The sequence below is a fragment of the Panthera onca genome, chromosome X (genome assembly GCF_046562875.1).
Source record: "Panthera onca isolate mPanOnc1 chromosome X, mPanOnc1 haplotype 2, whole genome shotgun sequence".
NCBI classification, from domain to species: domain Eukaryota; kingdom Metazoa; phylum Chordata; class Mammalia; order Carnivora; family Felidae; genus Panthera; species Panthera onca.
In genome coordinates, this window is record NC_138357.1 from 88,105,624 (window position 1) to 88,124,427 (window position 18,804).

Below are 18,804 nucleotides of genomic sequence, written 5' to 3' on the forward strand. Positions count from 1 at the left end.
AGAGTAGAGTATGAAATGACAGGGGAGTAAATTTACAATGGGGAAATCTGGCAAACACCCGTCAAGTAATCAAGGTTGACATTATTGGTGATAATGTACACCTGATATGAAGTGATGAGCCTGGCACTTTACTTCTGTGGTATTCTTTCCCAAATCCAAAACCTAATCTAGTAATGAGGAAAATGTCAGATAAAACCAGCTGAAAGGCATTCTATCAATCACCTGACCAGTGCTCCTCAAAACTGTCAAGGCCATCGCAAACAAGGAAATTTTAAGGAACTGTTACACTCTACAGGAGGCAAAGGGACATGATGACTAAATGTAAAGTGGCTTCCTGGATGGAATCCTGGAACAGAAAAAGGAGAGTAGTTTAAAACTAGTGAAATCCAAACAAAGTGTATAGTTTAGTTCATGGTAATGTGATAATGTTGGTTACTTAGTTGTGACAAATGTACCATAGAAATGTAAGATATGAACAATAGAAAAACTGGGGGATGGGTACATGGGAACTCCCTGTACTATCTTTGAAACATTTCTCTAAGTCTAAAGCTATTCTAGATAAAAAGTTTATTTCAAAATAAGAAAGGGACACAGGAGCCATCCTGAAGGCACTCCCAATGTCCATAGTTAAAACAATTTGAACCACACAATAAATAATGATAGCATTGGAGGATAACCCAGAGAATTAAATAACTATCCATGAGTTCAGACTGATATATAGAGAAAATTTAATAAATGAAAGAGAAGGAATAGCTCTTTCATACAGAAGAAATCCAATTAATAACTATAGAAGAAATGAGGAAAATACAAAATAACTATTGGGCAAACACCACAGTAATATGTATGTAGGAAAGATCCACTGATGGATGAAAAAATTAGTGGACAAAAGTTGGAATAGAAGCAGAATATTTGCATAGTCTCAAAGTATCTCCCTCAAGATATTTATTAAATACAACTTGAAAATTAGAAACTTCACAATGGAGAAACCAACAGATACTACCTTAACCTCAAGGTTAACATTGACATCATGTACCTCCTAATAAGGTACACTGAGATGGACATTTCTGTGGTATTCTTGCTAAAATGCATAACTTCAACTAATCATGAGAAAACATCAAACATAAACTGAGAGACATTCTACAAAATGCCTGAATTGTACTCTTCCAAAGTGTCAAGGTCATGAAAGACAAGGAAAGATAGGAACTGTTAAAGATTGGAGGAGATTCTGAAACAAAAAAAAAAGATCTCAGTGGAAAAATTGGTGAAATTTGAATTAGGTTTAACAGTGTTGTGCCAGGGGAAAAGGAAGGTCTAGTGTGGATCAGCTGAGCATCTGCAAAGAGCCAATGGATAGTGCATGGCCTGTGCTAGGGATCAGAGGCAGCATTTCCCTGCCTAGGGCCATTGGCCACTCCTACCTGGACCTTGCCTGCAGACACTCTGTAGGGAGCTGCCTTCCCCAGATGTGGGACTGACCCTCCCATCCCACCTTTCCTCCATCAGCTGCGTCACATTTTCCACTGAGACACACAAGGCTCTGGATGTGGGACATCAGCCACACGGTGCTCACTCTCAGCAGGAGGATGGTGAGCTGTCTCAGGGACAGCAAGTCTGGAATCTGCTGCTTCTGTGACCCACCTGCCCCTCCCCTGAGGCCCTGGTAACCATTAATGAGTATTTCACTTTATTTTCACTGCAACCCTGTCAGCTAGATGACAATGGTTATCATTAGGCACATTTGACAGTAGAAGCAGCCGAAGTGCAACGATGCTAGGCCATTTGCCCCAAGGTCACGCTGCCAGCAAATGGAAGGACAGGGAAATATGTAAGCCAAGGTCAGCTGGCTCCAAAGTGTCCACACTCTGCAATAGTGAATCCCATACAGGGCCAGTTCCCAGTATACGACATTTCTATTTTCTATTGTCTTCAAAGCACTCAGGCTGAGAGGTGACAACATTTCATGTACGTAAACAGAACTTTTGCATATTTCAGTGCACATCCAGGGCAATCTACATGGCCCTCCCTCTTGTGACAGAGAGGAAAACTCAAACTCACCCTCCCCACCTCCTTCTTGGACCCTGGAAATCAGGTGTACATCAGGTCCCCCAGTGACAGACCAACTCAGGACTGTTGATCTGTGGTCACCTCAGACCCTGGTCCCTGGGACCATACCTCTGATTCCTCTTGCTGCCAATCATTTGCTGAGCAGCAGAGGCCACCCACGGCTGGACTACAGGGACTGCCAGAGGACACTTCAAAGTCCCCAATTACTGGCATGTCCCAGGCTCCTCACATCATTAATCCAGTGATGGCCAATTACTACATCCAAGAGACAGCCCTTATCTGCTTTCCACGGGAACTTCAAATAATACGCAGCACAGGCATGCCAGTGCCATGCCCCCAGCAGGTTTCCAATCATCATTCTTCCCAGACTGTCAATCACTGGCCCACACAGTTTCTAAAAGTGACTTATGGAGAGGCCAAACACTGACCATTCCTGAAGGACATAGGTTATGGCTCCCACTCCAGAAACCAGCCCAGTGTCCCTCATAAATGTTCATAAAAACTTTATTCATAATAGATCCAAACTATCCAACAAGAGGAGACTATATAAACAACCTGTGGTATATCCATACAATGAAATACTATTCCGCAATAAAATGGAACCAAAAGCCTGATACACGCAACATCATAGAGGAATCTCAAAATCAATATGCTGAGTAAAAGAAGCCAGAAAGAAAAGAGTACATATTGTATGATTCCATTTAAATGAAGTTCTAGGGGCGCCTGGGTTGCTTGGTCGGTTAAGCGTCCGACTTCGGCTCAGGTCATGATCTCACGGTCCGTGAGTTCGAGCCCCGCGTCGGGCTCTGTGCTGACAGCTCAGAGCCTAGAACCTGTTTCAGATTCTGTGTCTCCCTCTCTCTCTGCTCCTCCCCTGTTCATGCTCTGTCTCTCTCTGTCTCAAAAATAAATAAACGTTAAAAAAATTTAAAAAAAATAAATGAAGTTCTAGAACAAACAAAGCTAATCCATAGTGATAGAAGTCAGAATAATGCTTACCACTGAATGGTGAGGATTGGCTGAGAAGAGGCCATAACTGAACTTTCTGGAGTGATGAAAATATCTTGGTCATGGTGGAAGTACATGGGTCTATACATTCATGAAAACTCAACACACTACATACCTAATACGGGAACATTTTAATGTATGTAAATTATACTCCAAATTTAAAAAATAGAAATATGTGGGAATATATATTTTGGGTCAATTTGTACCAACAAGATAGTTACCTGTATGCATGTCTATGTAAAATCTGTAGGGTACCGACTCTTGGGAAATACCTGCTGGTAACCCAGTGGAGATGGAATCATGGGAAAAGATTAGCAAACTGTCCTCACTGCTCTACACTACCGCATCCCTCCTTCTCGGAGTGAAAAAGATTTTTCTTGCATACTAACCAAATTAGTCATGGGGAACTGTGCACTTTAAAGAGTCCACGAAGTGGGGCGCCTGGGTGGCTCAGTCGGTTAAGTATCCAACTTCGGCTCAAGTCATGATCTCATGGTTCAGTTCATGGGTCCGAGCCCCGCGTTGGGCTCTGCGCTGACAGCTCTGAGCCTGGAGCCTGCTTCAGATTCTGTGTCTCCTTCTCTCTTTGCCCCTCCCCCACTCGTGCTCTCTCTCTCTGTCTCTCTCTCTCTCTCTCTCTCTCTCAAAAATAAACATTAAAAAATTAAATATTCCATGAAGTGAAATGACCTCTTGGTGACTGTGGGAGACTTTCTGACATCATTCACTCAGCATATATTTATGGCACTAATCCTGGTCCAGGCATTGTTGTAGCCCTGAGGAGAGAAAAAACTGATCCATCCTCTCTACTCCTGCAGCTGTCACTACTCTGTCCCCAACACCCTCAAGTGAAACTTCAGGCAGGGAGAGGACAACAGGAAGATCCCCATGGGTGCAAAGGTTAGAGAAGCAGAATCTGTGAAAGCATCAATATGCTCAGGAGAAACAGACCTATGCTCCTTCAAAAAGGTGTGAGTTGGTATTGTTCTGAGATAAATCCTGTATTCTACGTTTTGTTTTGCTTGTTAACTTTTCTTTTATTGAGGTATAATATACACAGTAAAGTGTATAATATACTCAAGTATTAAGTGTACAGTTTGATGAGTTTTGACAACTCACTCAAACCAAGATATAGAATATTCCTCAGAAGTCTCCCTCATGACACTTTTGGTCCACACACTGCCTCCCACCAAGGTAACTGCTGACCTTCTTTCTGTCACTGCAGACTAGATGCATCTGTTCTAGACTTTCAGGTAATCACACAGTACACAGTATTGCATATGGAGTCATAGAGTCATATGGAATCCATACATCTGTAGTTATATGGAGTATTTTGTGTCTGGTTTCTTTCACTCAGCATAATGCTTTTGACATTCATCCATGTTGTATCAGTTAGTATTTTTCTTTTCATTGCTGAGTAATATTCCATCCTATGAATGTATCAAAATTTGTCTACCCATTCACAAGTTATTGGAAATTTAGGCTGCTTCCTGCTTTTCCCTATTGTGAATGAATTATCAGATTTACTAGATTCACTATAACTCCATCCTTGATTTCTTTCTTGTGGTCAAGGAAGGAAAACAAGAAGCCTAAAGTCAATGAAAGTGAAAGAAAGTGCAACTTGGAAAGGAGTGTGGTTGTGAAGCTAGCTTTGGTCTTTGTGGCTTATACAGGGGACCTAGCAAAAAAAATAAACAGATAAGCAAGGTTTAACCAGTTTGGTTATTTTTGGTGTTTTTTAACCAACTTCAGGAAAGCAGGGTGGAGACTTTCCAGAATAGGCTCCCTAAATAATGTACCAAAGTGAAGGGATTTCTTCACCCCACAGAGCAGGGCTTCTCTGTGATTTGTTATTGCATGGGCTGGACAGGAGGAGATCTTAAGCCCAGTTTCTTGTTTAGCTGATGAGAATAGAAAGTGTTAGAAAATAGCAAAGAGGCCAAGGATGTAGGTATGAGTACTCCAGATCCCAATCAGGGAATGACCGTGTCCAGTCTTTCCCAGGGCTTATGAGGCATAGCTCATGGGGGTGGCAATGAGGAGGAGAGAAAACACTTGGAGTACCTCACCCTACACAATTGGCCACAAGTGAGCATCATGTCCACATTCTGCTATGATAAATATGTCACCTCTGTTGTACATATTGTGAAAACTTCACATGGGCAGAACAAGCTAGGGAAATGATAGGCAGAAAAAACTTTCCAACACACGAACTATTTAATTTATTCTCCCACTAAATCCTAATATATATATATATATATATATATATATATATATATGGATTATTATTGCCATTTTACTGATCCAGGTATAGTTTAGAGAGTTTAGATTATATGCCTGAATCTTTATGAATTCTGTGATTGAGCCAAGTTTACAATCCAGATTTTTTGGCCCCAACACCTTGTCTTTGATCCTACTATAACATCTATAAGTGTGGTAGTGGTACCTGAAGATGTTCACTAGAGGCATCAAATCTGAGTTGTTCCCCAACAAATGATAGCTGTGATCAAGTGACAGCAAGTGATAGCTGAAACAGGTAAAGTGTGGTATCACAGATTTCCCATTTTTTCTTAGTATTTCTATCAAGTTTTGGTTTGTCTGTTTTGAGAGCATTATATGTGTATTAAGTGCATATGGTTTTAGAATTAAGCCTTTTTAGTGATTTGAACTTTTTTATCATTATGCAGTTATTCTTTTAATATTTTGACTTTAATGTCTATATTGTCTACTGTTAATATAACTACACCATCTTTAGACTTTCAACGTTTCTTCTTTTTATTTAAAGGCTATCATTTCTTTTCATTTTATTATTGTTTAAAATTTTTATTTAGGGCACCTGGGTGGCTTAGTCGGTTCAGCGTCCGACTTCAGCTTAGGTCATGATCTCACCATTCCTGAGGTTGAGCCCCACATCAGGCTCTATGCTGACAGCTCAGAACCTGGAGTCCATTTCAGATTCTCTGTCTCTCTGTCTCTGCCCCTCCCTCACCCATGCTCTGTCTCTCTCTCTTAAAAGTAAATAAACATTTATCTCTCAAAAAAATAAACATTAAAAAATCTAAAATTTTTTATTTAAATTCTAGTTAGTCAACATATAGTGTAATATTGGTTTCAGGAGTAGAATTCAGTGATTCATCACTTACATATAACACCCAATGTTCATCATAACGAGTGCCTTCCTTAATACTCATCACCCATTTAGCCCATCCCTCACCCACCTTCCTCCATCAACCCTCAGTTTGTTCTCTATAGTTAAGAGTGTCTTATGGTTTGTTTCCCTCTCTCTCTTTTTTTCCCTTCCCATATGTTCATCTGTTTTGTTTCCTAAATTTCACATGTGAGTGAAATCATATGGTATTATTTCACTTAGCATAATACAGTCTAGCTCCATTCTTGTCTTCCAAAAGGCGAGATTTCATTCTTTTTGATAGCTGAGTCATATTCCATTGTATATATATACACCACATCTTCTTTATCCATTATTAGTCAATGAACACTTGGGCTCTTTCCATAGTTTGGCTACTGTTGATAATGCTGCTATAAACATTGGGATACATGTACCCCTTTGAATCAGTATTTTTGTATCCTTTGGGTAAATACCTAGTAGTGCAATTGCTGGATTACAGGATAGTTCTATTTATAACTTTTTGAGGAACCTCCACACTGTTTTCCAGAGTGGCTGCACCAGTTTGCATTCCCACCAACAGTACATGAGGGTTCCTTTTTCTCCACACCCTCGTCAACACTTGTTGTTTCTTGAGTTTTTTATTTTAGTCATTCTGACACATGTGAAATGATATCTCATTGTGGTTTTGATTTGCATTTCCCTGATGATGAGTGATGTTGAGCATGTTTTCATGTGTCTGTCAGCCATCTGGATGTCTCCTTTGGAGACAGATGTGCACACAAAGAGATGCCTGGTCAATCAGCACTGTTAAGAAATAGGCCCATATAGACATTCAGGAGACAATATGAATATATAAGTGGACAGAGGACACACAAACTATGTAGAAATAACACCTATCTTATCTACTTTCAAGTTCAGAACCGAGAAACACAGGAAACAGACAGGCAGAGATGGATCTGTTTATTACTGTTAAAAGTTGGGAGATAATTTACTATATATTTACTATAATAATAATAATATAATAATATTAATAATTTACTATAATTTAATAGTGCATATTACTAAACTGAGAAAAATCAGTATTCCCTAAGCATGGCAGAAGAGAAGAATGGATAATAGATAAGTAGCTAGAAGCATTTGCCATACTAGAGCAGAAAATAAGCCCCAACAAATATCAAAGAATCAATTTAATAAAGATAATGTTCTTTGTACACAATTTGATATTACAAAACAAAAATGTAATTGAAATATACACATATTAAATAGTAAATAAACTTCGAAATAAACCATGTATCACTTAAGTTGTCATTATGGAAATGTGACAATATTTAGAATGAAATTCGAAGGCAATGGTAAATAATAAGCCTTGTGTGATGTAGCTAAAGAATTAGTTAAAGGGACATTTATAGTCTTAAATGTTTACATTGCAAAAGAACAAAAATTAATGACCTAGTGGTCCATTCTGAAGGTGAGATACTGATAAAGGCAATTACATATCTATAGCATTTATAAGGTTTCACTCCCATTTTAAGTTCCCATGTGTACAGTAAGTGAAAACATCCCTAGTTTCCTTCCAGCACGAAATCTCACGTGTTTCCCAAGGGAAGAGGAATCACCAAAGTCTTTCACAAATTTTGCACTCATAGGGTTTTTCCCCAATGTGTATTATCCTGAGCCCTTGGACTGAAATCTTTTCCCTGTTGATTATACTCATAAGATTTTTTATCCAGTGTGCATCTTTGGGTGACTCCTAAGCGATGTGGGACAACCAGAGGTATTTTCAGCCTAACATCCATACAGTTTCTCCATTACAGAGTCTCTTTTGCTTTTTAAGGTAAGCATTTGTGTTGGACACTTTTCCACATTGATTTCATTCATAACGATTTGCTCTATTGTGAATTCTCATGTATGCCTTAATGGATATGCTTAAAGGTCTTCCCACATTGACTACATCCAAAGGATTTCTCCTATTAATCTTAAAACCAAAACTTCAGTTGTTTAACCAGAAAAAGAGGAGTTCATTTGGGAATAGCAAACATTTGCAATCTGAGACAAGCAAGCTGCAGCAAAAATATGGGCTTTGTCTGGAGTACAAAGGAGAAGAATACTTTTACAGAGGAAAAGGGGAAGTTGGGAAGGATTTTTTAAAGTTTATTTATTTATTTTAAGAGAGATGGAGGGAGAGAGAGTGAAAGAGAGAAAGAGAATGAGTGGGAGAGGGGCAGAGAGATCAGAATAGAGAATGCCAAGCAGGCTCTCTGCTGTCAGCACAGAGCCGGACATAGGGCTTGATCCCATTAACCATGAGATCACGACCTGATCTGAAATCAAGAGTCAGACTCTTAACCAACTGAGCCAGCCAGGCACCCCTGGGAAGGCTTTTATAAACAAAAAGCCTATTGGAGTAAACTGGGAATTCCAAGTATAGTGGTTTCTCATTGGCTGAGCTATGACTGTCTTTCATTGGCTGGGCTATTGGTGGGGGAGGAAGAAAACTTCCTCCTGCTGGAATAGTAAAATAGAATTAGCTTGCAAGGTTACTCTCTTCCTGCTGGGTCTGCAATTGACAAGTGGCAGGGCATGAGAGCTTCCCCTGCTGGCCTCCCTAAGTCCATTCTACATAAGGTTTCCTTTTATTAATTTTCATACTCTCCAGTGTGAGTTTTCACATGATTCCTAAGTGTAGGGAAATCCCTGATGGTTTTCCCAAATTCATTGCATTCATAGACCTTCAGCCTGGTATGTATTCTCTGGTACTGAGTAAAGAGTTAGCTCTTATGTTGAAAACTTCAAAAGAAATGGTATATTCATTGGGTTTCTCTTCAGAATACAGTCTCTCCTATTGATGAAGAGATGAGTGATGACTGCAGAAATTCTATTCATTGCTTTCAACCCATTCATTCCATCCCCACTGGAATTCTGTCCTGCCATTATGACTATGAAGGACATTATATTTTTGAATGATTTCCTGTGCGTGTATATGGCTCCTCCCTTAAGTTTTTTTCCAAGTTGAAAGGGTGATTCTTCTGCAATGAGGCATGCTTGTTATTTTCATACACAGATTTTATAATGGTTTAAGGCTTAATTATTTTATAAACACTCAATATCTGAGTCAAGTTAATGGAAACACATACATGAATTTTCAGTGGAAATGTGTTTTGAGCTAAGTTTATAATATTCATAGGCCCTTTCCTGCTTTCTCCTGAGTGAATTCCACTTGCTTAGATGCCTTTCCCAGTTTTTAGATGGTGCATTAGTTTCCTGTTGCCTCTTCCACAAATTACCACAAACTTAGTGGCTTAAAACAACACAAATGTATTACCTTACAGTTGTGGAGGTCAGAAGTCTGAAATCGATTTTGCTAGGCTAAAGTCAAGGTGTTGGCAGTGCTTGTTCTTTCTGGAGGCTCTGAGAAAAGAACCTACTTTCTTACATTTTTCAGCTTGTGGTGGCTGCCTGTATTTCTTGGTTTGTGGGCCCCTCCTCCATCTTTAACGCCTGCTTCTGTCATCACATCACCTTCGCCTCTTCTGTAGTCGCCTCAGCTTCCCTCATATACAGACGTTGGTTATTTCATTTAGGGCCCACCTGAATAATTTAGTATACTCTCTCCACCTCAAGATTCTTAACTGAATCACATCTGCAAAGTCCTTTTTTGCCATATAAGGCAACATTCACAGGCTCTAGGGATTCACACCTGAATGTCTTTGGGGAAGCCTACCACACATGAATTTTTCTAATTCAGAGCCTTTCCAGTATTCTCTTCATGTAAAGGACAAAGAATCACCCCATGTGACTCATATAATGCTCGGGTCATTGCATGGTTGATGCCCAAATATGCCCTGCTAAGAGATTGACCCTGGGTGCTTAAGTAGAACCTCAGTCTGAAACAAACTTGACAAATATTTAAAATATGGAGAACGAAATGCCAGAATGAAGATTTAAAAAGTCAGTGTGGGGTCAAGGGGTATAAACTTCCAGTTATAAAATAAATAAGTCATGGGGATGTAATATACCAAAAAAAAAAAAAAGTCAGTATGGCCAATATAGATTTCTTCCAAATTCAAAATACAGACCCTAAATGGGGAAACATGCAATTATGAGAAAAGACAGATTTTTAGAGCCTGGGCTGTATAGGCATATTGGCAATTACAGGGATAAGGTGTAGACGTTTTAGGTAATTTACTAACAATGATTCTATGACAATTGTGATTGATGTTAACAAAAAGAAGTTATCAGAAATCCCCAGTGGGGAAAGGGAAGGGAAACAAAAATAATATAAAAACAGGGAGGGGGACAAAACAAAAGAGACTCATAAATATGGAGAACAAACTGAGGGTTGCTGGAGGGATTGTGGGGGGGGGGGATGGGCTAAATGAGTAAGGGGCATTAAGGAATCTACTCCTGAAATCATTGCTTCACTATATACTAATTTGGATGTAAATTTTAAAAAATAAAAAATAAAGTTAGAAAAAAAAGAAATCCCCAGTGGGGAGAAGTTGATTAAGAGCCCATATGAAAATGTTAAACTTAACATAAATAGGTCTCTCACTGAAATTAGGTTTGTATGGTTGATGTCCTGCTCATGAGAAAGAGTACATGATGTGGGACAATTGCACAGAGGATAAGAAGAGCTCCCATGAAACCGCCAACCTTTGCACTCTCAGGGGTTCTAAAGACAAGCAAATATGCCTGTAAAAGTGGCAAATGAGCAAACCAAATTTCTCACCAATCCAATATAAGTCTTTCTTTTTTTTCTTTTTTTTGTTTGTTTACTTTTGAGAGAAGAAGCATGGGGGAGGGGCAGAGAGAGGGGGCAACAGAGGATCTGAAGTGGGCTCTGCACTGACAGCAGAGAGCCCAGTGTGGGGCTTGAACTCACGAGCCATGAGATCATGACCTGAACTGAAGTCAGATGCTCAACCGACTGAGCCACCCAGGGGCCCCCAATATAAGTCTTTCAAAAGGATCCCAAACTCAAATATCCATTCTGTGCCCCCAATATACTGTGAGGGTCTCTGATACCTGAAACTCATGCCCAAACTTAGATACACATTTAAGGAACCCCAAGCCTTTTAACCATGGAGGAAACGAAAAGTCAGTGAAAAGCACAGGTCTTCATCTCGTAGGGAAGTCATTAGACAACAAGCCCCATGAGAGCAAGGATCATTCTGTCTCATGTACTGGTGTTTTCCCAATCCTCAACCCACATCCAGGAATGCAATAGGTGCTTAGGAAATACTTGCCCCATAAATGAGTAAGTAAAGGAATGATGCCATTTTTGCATACTATCATCAGATTGCTGTAGTTCTTCTATGTCACATCTCTGTATGGGGTCCTCTGAGCGAGGTCCAACAAATCCCACTCTTCCTCAGGGGAAGTCCATAGCCACGTACCTGAAGGCCTCTGATTCCAAAAAAACCACACAGATTCTGTCTCAGTGAGATACTGTTTCCTCTAATGTTCATAGGAAGACGAGTGAGGTGACAGCCCTGTGGCATGGAGACCTGATTCAGCGGAAATTTAGATGGGTCTTCTACCCTAAGTCTCAGTGTCCACACTCACTCCCGAGGCAATGTATCCAATCTCATAACTCTAATAGCACTTCTAAAACATGCCTTCACTTATATTTCCAATACTGGACTCAGTTCTTCCAGACTTACTCCTCTCTTTCTCCAAAATTGAGCACAATCCCCAAAACAATGTACACACGAGCAAAACACTCAACAACTGAAAAGTGATATCCCCGGTGAGAACATGAATTTCTTGAGACAAAGAATATTTATTTCCTCCTGTAGTGTCCACCACAGCACTCAGCAGAACGTGATCCACAGGAGAGGGCAGACAGCCTGGGTGAGGAGTTGAATGGGAGCATGTCTGTGTAGTCACTCCCTACACACAAGTGGCCCAGAGACCTGGCAAAACATGATCAGGAATCCAGGTAACAGTTGCTACCATGTGCTTCCAGAAACTCCTTGCCAGGCAAAGGAGAAGTGTCTGCCTGGTGCCTACCTTTTGGAGAAAGATCAAATTCTTATTCACTTGTGACAAATTTGTCATCAATCCAGAAGTCATTATTTCCTCCCCTGAGTCTTTTTCAGGAAACAGGCAGGCTACTGAGACAGTAGAGCCAAGAGAATCCAGGCTTCTCACATTTCACAGTCACAAGCCTGGATGCTTCCACACACACTAATTTTGAGCTCTTCCTCTCTCCCTACACATTCACACACTGCTGTCATAAGAATTCAGGGTAGTCGTGTCTCACCCAGCATCAGTAAAGAGGACTCAATCTGGCTGTCCATGAGGAAGAGATTAACAGTTCCAAGTTTGAGAATGTAGCTGGCCAGGTCAACCTCATTCCTACTTGATCCAGTGGTATCTGTAGTCTTGCTTCATCAACAACCATCAGCCAGCAGTAATGCAACCTAAATCATTAGCTATACCACGGCAGTGGACCAGACTACACATGGGAAAGTCTTTTATTTATTTTTATTTTTTATTTAAATTCAAGTGAGTTAACATATAATGCAGTATTGGCTTCAGGAGTAGAATTCAGCGATTCATCAGTTACATACAACATCCAGTGCTCATCCCAGCAAGTGCCCTCCTTAATGCCCATCACCCATTTAGCCCATCCCTCCACCCACCTCCCCTCCAGCAACCCTCAGTTTGTTCTTTATATTTAAGAGTTTTTTATGGTTTGCCTCCCTCTCTGTTTCTATCTTATTTGGGAAAGACTTGTAAAATGTAAAGTGCTCTACTATATTCATATTGATTATTTTAAAGTGCTATTTCCTGAAGACTCACTATGTGCTAGAGATCATCCTGAGAACTTTACCTGCATTTGTCCATTCAATTCTTATAATTCTGCCAAGTACATATTCTTTCCCCCACTTAATGGCTGAGAAAACATGGACACAGACGATTATTAACCTAAAACAGACAGGATTATTAACATGCCCAGTGGGAAATAGTCTGAGTCAGGATTTGAATGCAGGTCTGTCTGTCTCCAAAGCCTAAACTCTCCCAAGCACTACGTCTATAGAAAGAAACTTAAAGTTTTGGAATTATCGGGGATGTTGTTATTCCTTAATATACCTAGGAGATGGTCATACAATGTTGCTAATTCATGTGTAGTGTGTGAACCAAGCACATGACCTGGGAACATGTTAGAAATGAAGAATCTTGAGTCCTAACACAGACCTCCTGAATAAAAATGACCATGATCCTGGGGCACCTGGGTGGCTCAGTCAGTTAAGCATCTGACTTCAGCTCACGTCATGATCTCACGATTTGTGAGTTCGAGCCCTGTGTCAGGCTCTGTGCTGACAGCTCAGAGCCTGGAGCCTGCTTGGGATTCTGTCTCTCTCTGTCTCTCTCTCTCTCTTTCTCAAGAATAAATTAAAAAACATTTTTAAAAATGACCATGATCCTAAGAAAGATCCTCAGGGATTTCAGGTGCATGGTCAAATCAGAGAAGTGTTGGCTAGAATTTTGCTGTGCATCATAAAGCACTAGTCAATGAAATGTTCCATTCCACTCAAATGCAGCTCCTCCTGCTGGCAAAATACCTGTGTTTCAGGCCCCACTGCCTGCATTTAGGTGCTTATGTCTGGCTCACTCATTTATTAGGTTCATTCAGCTATTTATTCAGAGCTTGCTACATAGAGGCGCTGAGGATTCATCAGTGAATGATCACAAACCACAGCACATACAGAGAAGTTACATTCTACTGGTGAAGGGCAGAAATTAGACTAATAATAAATTATATATTTGGTGATATTAAATTCTGCTGGAAAAAAAAGCAGGCTGAAGGAGTGAGGTGTCAAAGACAAACACACATCCAAGAGTATTAGTATTGAGAGGAAGGACTGGTTCTGAGACAGTTAAGATAAATAAATGTTTCTCTGAGCAGAAAGGTACATAACCATTTCACAGAGCACTATAAATTGAGACCTGGTTTGCTCAAAAATTGTTACTGAATCCCCAAATCATTAGAAAGAATTAGAATATCATAGTTTTACAAAATCTCAGGAGAGATTTTTGATGTTGATATACTTCAACTTACCCTAACCAGGAGGTGCTGGAACCAAATAGTTCTTGGCCCTTTCCATCTGCAGAGGGCAGAACTTGAGTCTTCTTCCAAGATGGAGGGAGGCAGGACAATATGTGTTTAAAGAGTCATCATGCCAAAAATACCTTCTACTGTTATCCCTCTCCTCATACTCATAATCTAGTATAATCAAGAGAAAAACATCAGACATACCCAGACTGGGGGACATTCTACAGGATACCTGGCCAGTACTCCTCAAGACTGCCAAGGTCACAAAAAACAAGGAGGGAGTGAGAGACTGTCACAGACCAGAGGAGACTGAGGAGACATGACAACTAAATGCAGTATGGTACCTGGACTGGATTCTAGAACAGAAAAAGGACATTAATGGGAAAAACTGGTGAGATCCAAATAAAGTGTAGAGTTTCATTAATAGCAATGTGTCACTATTTCTTCATTTTCAAAAAATATACCATGGAAATGTAAGATCTTGAATAATGGAGGAAATTGAGCAAGGGTTATACAGAAACTCTTCCTACTATCTTTGCACCTTTTTTGTAAATCTAAAATGATTCCAAATTAAAGGTTTGTTTTTTTAAAAAACAATTCAGCTCAAATACTGGCAAAAGGTTGATATCTATTGAAGCTGGATGGTAAGTACAAGGTGGAGTCATTGTACTATTTTCTCCACGATCATAAAAATATTTTAAATGTTTATTTATTTATTTTGAGGGTGGGGCAGAGAGAGGGGAGGCAGAGAGAGAGAGTATCCCAAGCAGGCTCTATGCTCAGTATGGAGCCCGATGCGGGGCTCAATCCCACGACTGCAAAACCACGACCTGAGCAGATATCAAGAGTCGGACACTCAACCGACTGAGCCACCCAGGCGCTCCAACCATAAAATATATTTTAAAGAACAATGAGCTCATTCTGATTCTTTGAAAAATTTAATAAGGTAAACATGTACCAAAGCTAATTAGGAAAAAAAAAGGAGAGAAAAGGCATCCTGAAAATAGAATGAAAAGGGAGAAATAACTACAGATAACATTTACTTTAAAACATTTATAGAATATTGTAAACAATTACCCATTAACTCAAGACCTAGTTGGTATCACCTGAATCTGCATATCAATCTTAGCATCACTAAAGATCAGATGATAGACGTTATGTCTGTCAACAAGAATACATGGCAATGGGAAGCACACAACACCACCTATGAAGAATGACCACAAAAAAAAAAATTGAACCTAAATTTAATCCAGCATCCAGATATAGGTCACATTTACATGAAATACGAATAATGGGAAATCAAATTAGACGACTTCATGATGGGGGCACCTGGGTGGCTCAGTCAGTTAAACGTCCAACTTCGGCTCAGGTCATGATCTTCTGGTTCGTGGGTTCGACCCCTGTGTCAGGGTCTGTGCTGTCAGCTCAGAACCTGGAGCCTGCATCGGATTCTGTGTCTACCTCTCTCTCTTCCCCTCCCCAACTCATGCTCTATCTCTGTCTCTCAAAAAATAAATAAATGTTAAAAAACAAAGAAGGCTCCATGATGAAAAAAAGTCAATTGAATCCAGGTTGTGGAACATTCTACAGAGCCAATGACCAGAATTCTCCACGAAATCAATTTCATTTTAAAAAGAGAGGAAAAAAATAAATAAAATAAAATAAAATAAAATAAATAAAAAGGGAGGAAACTGTTATGACTGGAAACCGATACAAGGTGTGGACTTTTTTTCTATATCCCTGCTTGCTTTTCCCTGGATTATTTCAAAGCAAATTCCAGACACCATGTGTATTTAATGTTACTCCCCCACATAAGGATGTCTTTGAAAATAATGACTATAATATCATTATCACACTTAAAAATTTTACAATTCCAGCTTAACAGCAAATATCCAGTGTTCAAATCTCCCCAAGTGTATCATAGTCTTTTTTAATGTTCATCCATTTTTGAGAGACGGAAAGAGAGAGTGCATGCATGCGCAAGCGGGGGAGGGGCAGAAAGAGAGGGAGACAGAATCTGAAGTGGGTTCTGTGCAGACAGCCCTATGCAGGGCTCAAACTCATGAACCGCGAGATTCTGACTTGAGCCAAACTCTTAGACACTTAACTGACTGAGCTACCCAGGTGTTCCATGTATCACACATTTTTAAGTGAATTGTTTGAATCATGATACAGATAAGGCTCTCACATTCTGGTTGGTTGATAGCTTTCTTACATTTCTTAATCTATAGTACTTACCCACCTCTTTTATCCCTCCTTGCATGTATTTGTTGATGAGAAGAGATAGTCTTGAAGAAGTTCAAAATTAATGTACTTGGAATGAATTTCCAAATGCATCCCATGGTGTTAGTTCACATGTTCCTCTGTTTTCTACATTTCTGGTAAATTGATCTATTGATAAGATTCTGATTCAACTTTTTGTCACAAATGCTTCAGAGGTGGTGTGACCAATGTGCTTTCATCAGGTTGGGATGTTAGATTGTCATTTTTTGTGATTTTATCAGTAACTGGTGGTTATTGCCTAGTTACACTAACTCAAAATGGTTCGCAAAGTAATGATTTTCTATCACTCTTCTTCACTTGTTAGAAAAACACCTTTATTAAGAAAACTCTTCTCTCATCAATTATTCTGTTATCTTTGGTAAAAAAAAAAATCATACGAGAACAGCAGAATAAATGTTTGATTCTTCCTCTTTATTTAAGCAAATTTTAAATTAATGAACTGGTTTACGAGCATCTCCAAATGTGACCTAAGAGTTGTTTTTGTATCAATATGAACTCTTAGATTTAAACATATTCAATGTGCTTCAAACCATTGCAGTTATCCCTAATGATGTTCAAATTGTCCCATCTTTCACCAGTGGAAGCTTCTTCATTTGGTTTCTGAGTTCTTTTGACATGACTATAGTAGCTTTTGAAAACTTGCTGGCTAGCTGGAATAACAAGATGGTCTGATATCATCTCACACATTTCTTTCTACAGTCCTAAAATCACTCATTTTGCAAAGGATCCCTGATTGCTCTTAGTGGGCAATGATATATATATAGGCTCCCCTCCGGACACTAGGAATTCTCAATGCCACTGCACTGACTATTGCTTCTAAGTCTTTTCCACATGTTTCTCCATTATGACTTTGATTTTTTTTAGTTTGTTGAGACTTGTTTTGTGGCCTCACATGTTATCTATTCTGGAAAATGTTCCAAGTGCACTTGAAAACAATGTGTCTTCTGCTGTTTTAGGATGGAATGTTCTGAATATATCTATTAGATCCATCTGGTCCAGTGCGTCATTCAAAGCCACTGTTTCCTTTTTCATTTTCTGTTTGGAGTATCTGTCCATTGACGTAAGTGGGGTGTTAAAGTCTCCTATTATTTTTGTATTACTATAAGTTAGTTCTTTTATGTTTGTTATTAACTGTTTTTATGTATTTGGGTCCTCCCATGTTGGATGCATAAATCTTTACAAGTGTTATATCTTCTTGTTGGATTGTCCCCTTTATTATTATATAGTGTCCTTCTTTGTCTCTTGTAAAGTCTTTGTTTTAAAGTCTATTTTGTCTGAGATAAGTATTGCAACCCCAGCTTTCTTTTAACATCCATTTACACGATAGATATTTCTCCGTCCCCTCACTTTCAATCTGCAGATGTCTTTCAGTCTGAAATGAGTCTCTTGTAGGCTGCACATAGATGGGTCTTGCTTTTTTCATCCATTCAGTCATTCTATGTCTTTTGATGGTTCTCAAAGCCTAAAATGTATACTCTCTCAACCTCTTACAGAGAAAGGGCCATAGAGAATTGTTCAGAATATATAAATCCATACATTAAATATTTAGCTTCATTATTAACATTCTGTATAGTACTTAACTAAATTATGCCCATTATCTATTAGAACCCAGTTATAAAGATATATTGATAATTCAGTTTGATTAGCATGAATTCAGCAGACTAATTAATAGTTCAGTAAGCATATCTTTCTACTATGTATTATACCCGGTGGTCACTGCCCTATATGTCCATGATTCTAAATAACCCTTTTGTATTATCCATAAACAAATTTGCTTTTGAACGTTGTTTGGCGGTAATCCGAAATATTTTACTTTATAAAATCAAATGATTGCTATTTTTATGCTCTCACAAAAACTGATTTTTAAAAATCACTTAACAAAGTCAAATTTTCAAAGGAGTATATTGGCAGACTTTTTTTAAAAGCAAGTTTTGGATGGACTGCTAATTTTTTTTTGTAGCGCTTAGTTTCAAACATAACTAACAAAAACAGAAATAAAAATAACTTAAAGAAGTATTTGTGTATAACCATTACAGATGACAAAATACAAAAATGAAAGAAATTACAATTCATTTTTAAGACCACAAATTGAAATACTGTCTACAATTTATAATATACATTGCAAAACATCAGAAAGGAAGACAGAACACCTGAAGTCACATGGGGCATCTGGGTGGCTCAGTCGGTTGAGCGTCCAACTTCAGCTCAGGTCATGATCTCGCAGTTTTGTGAATTCGAGACCCACATCGGGCTCTGTGCA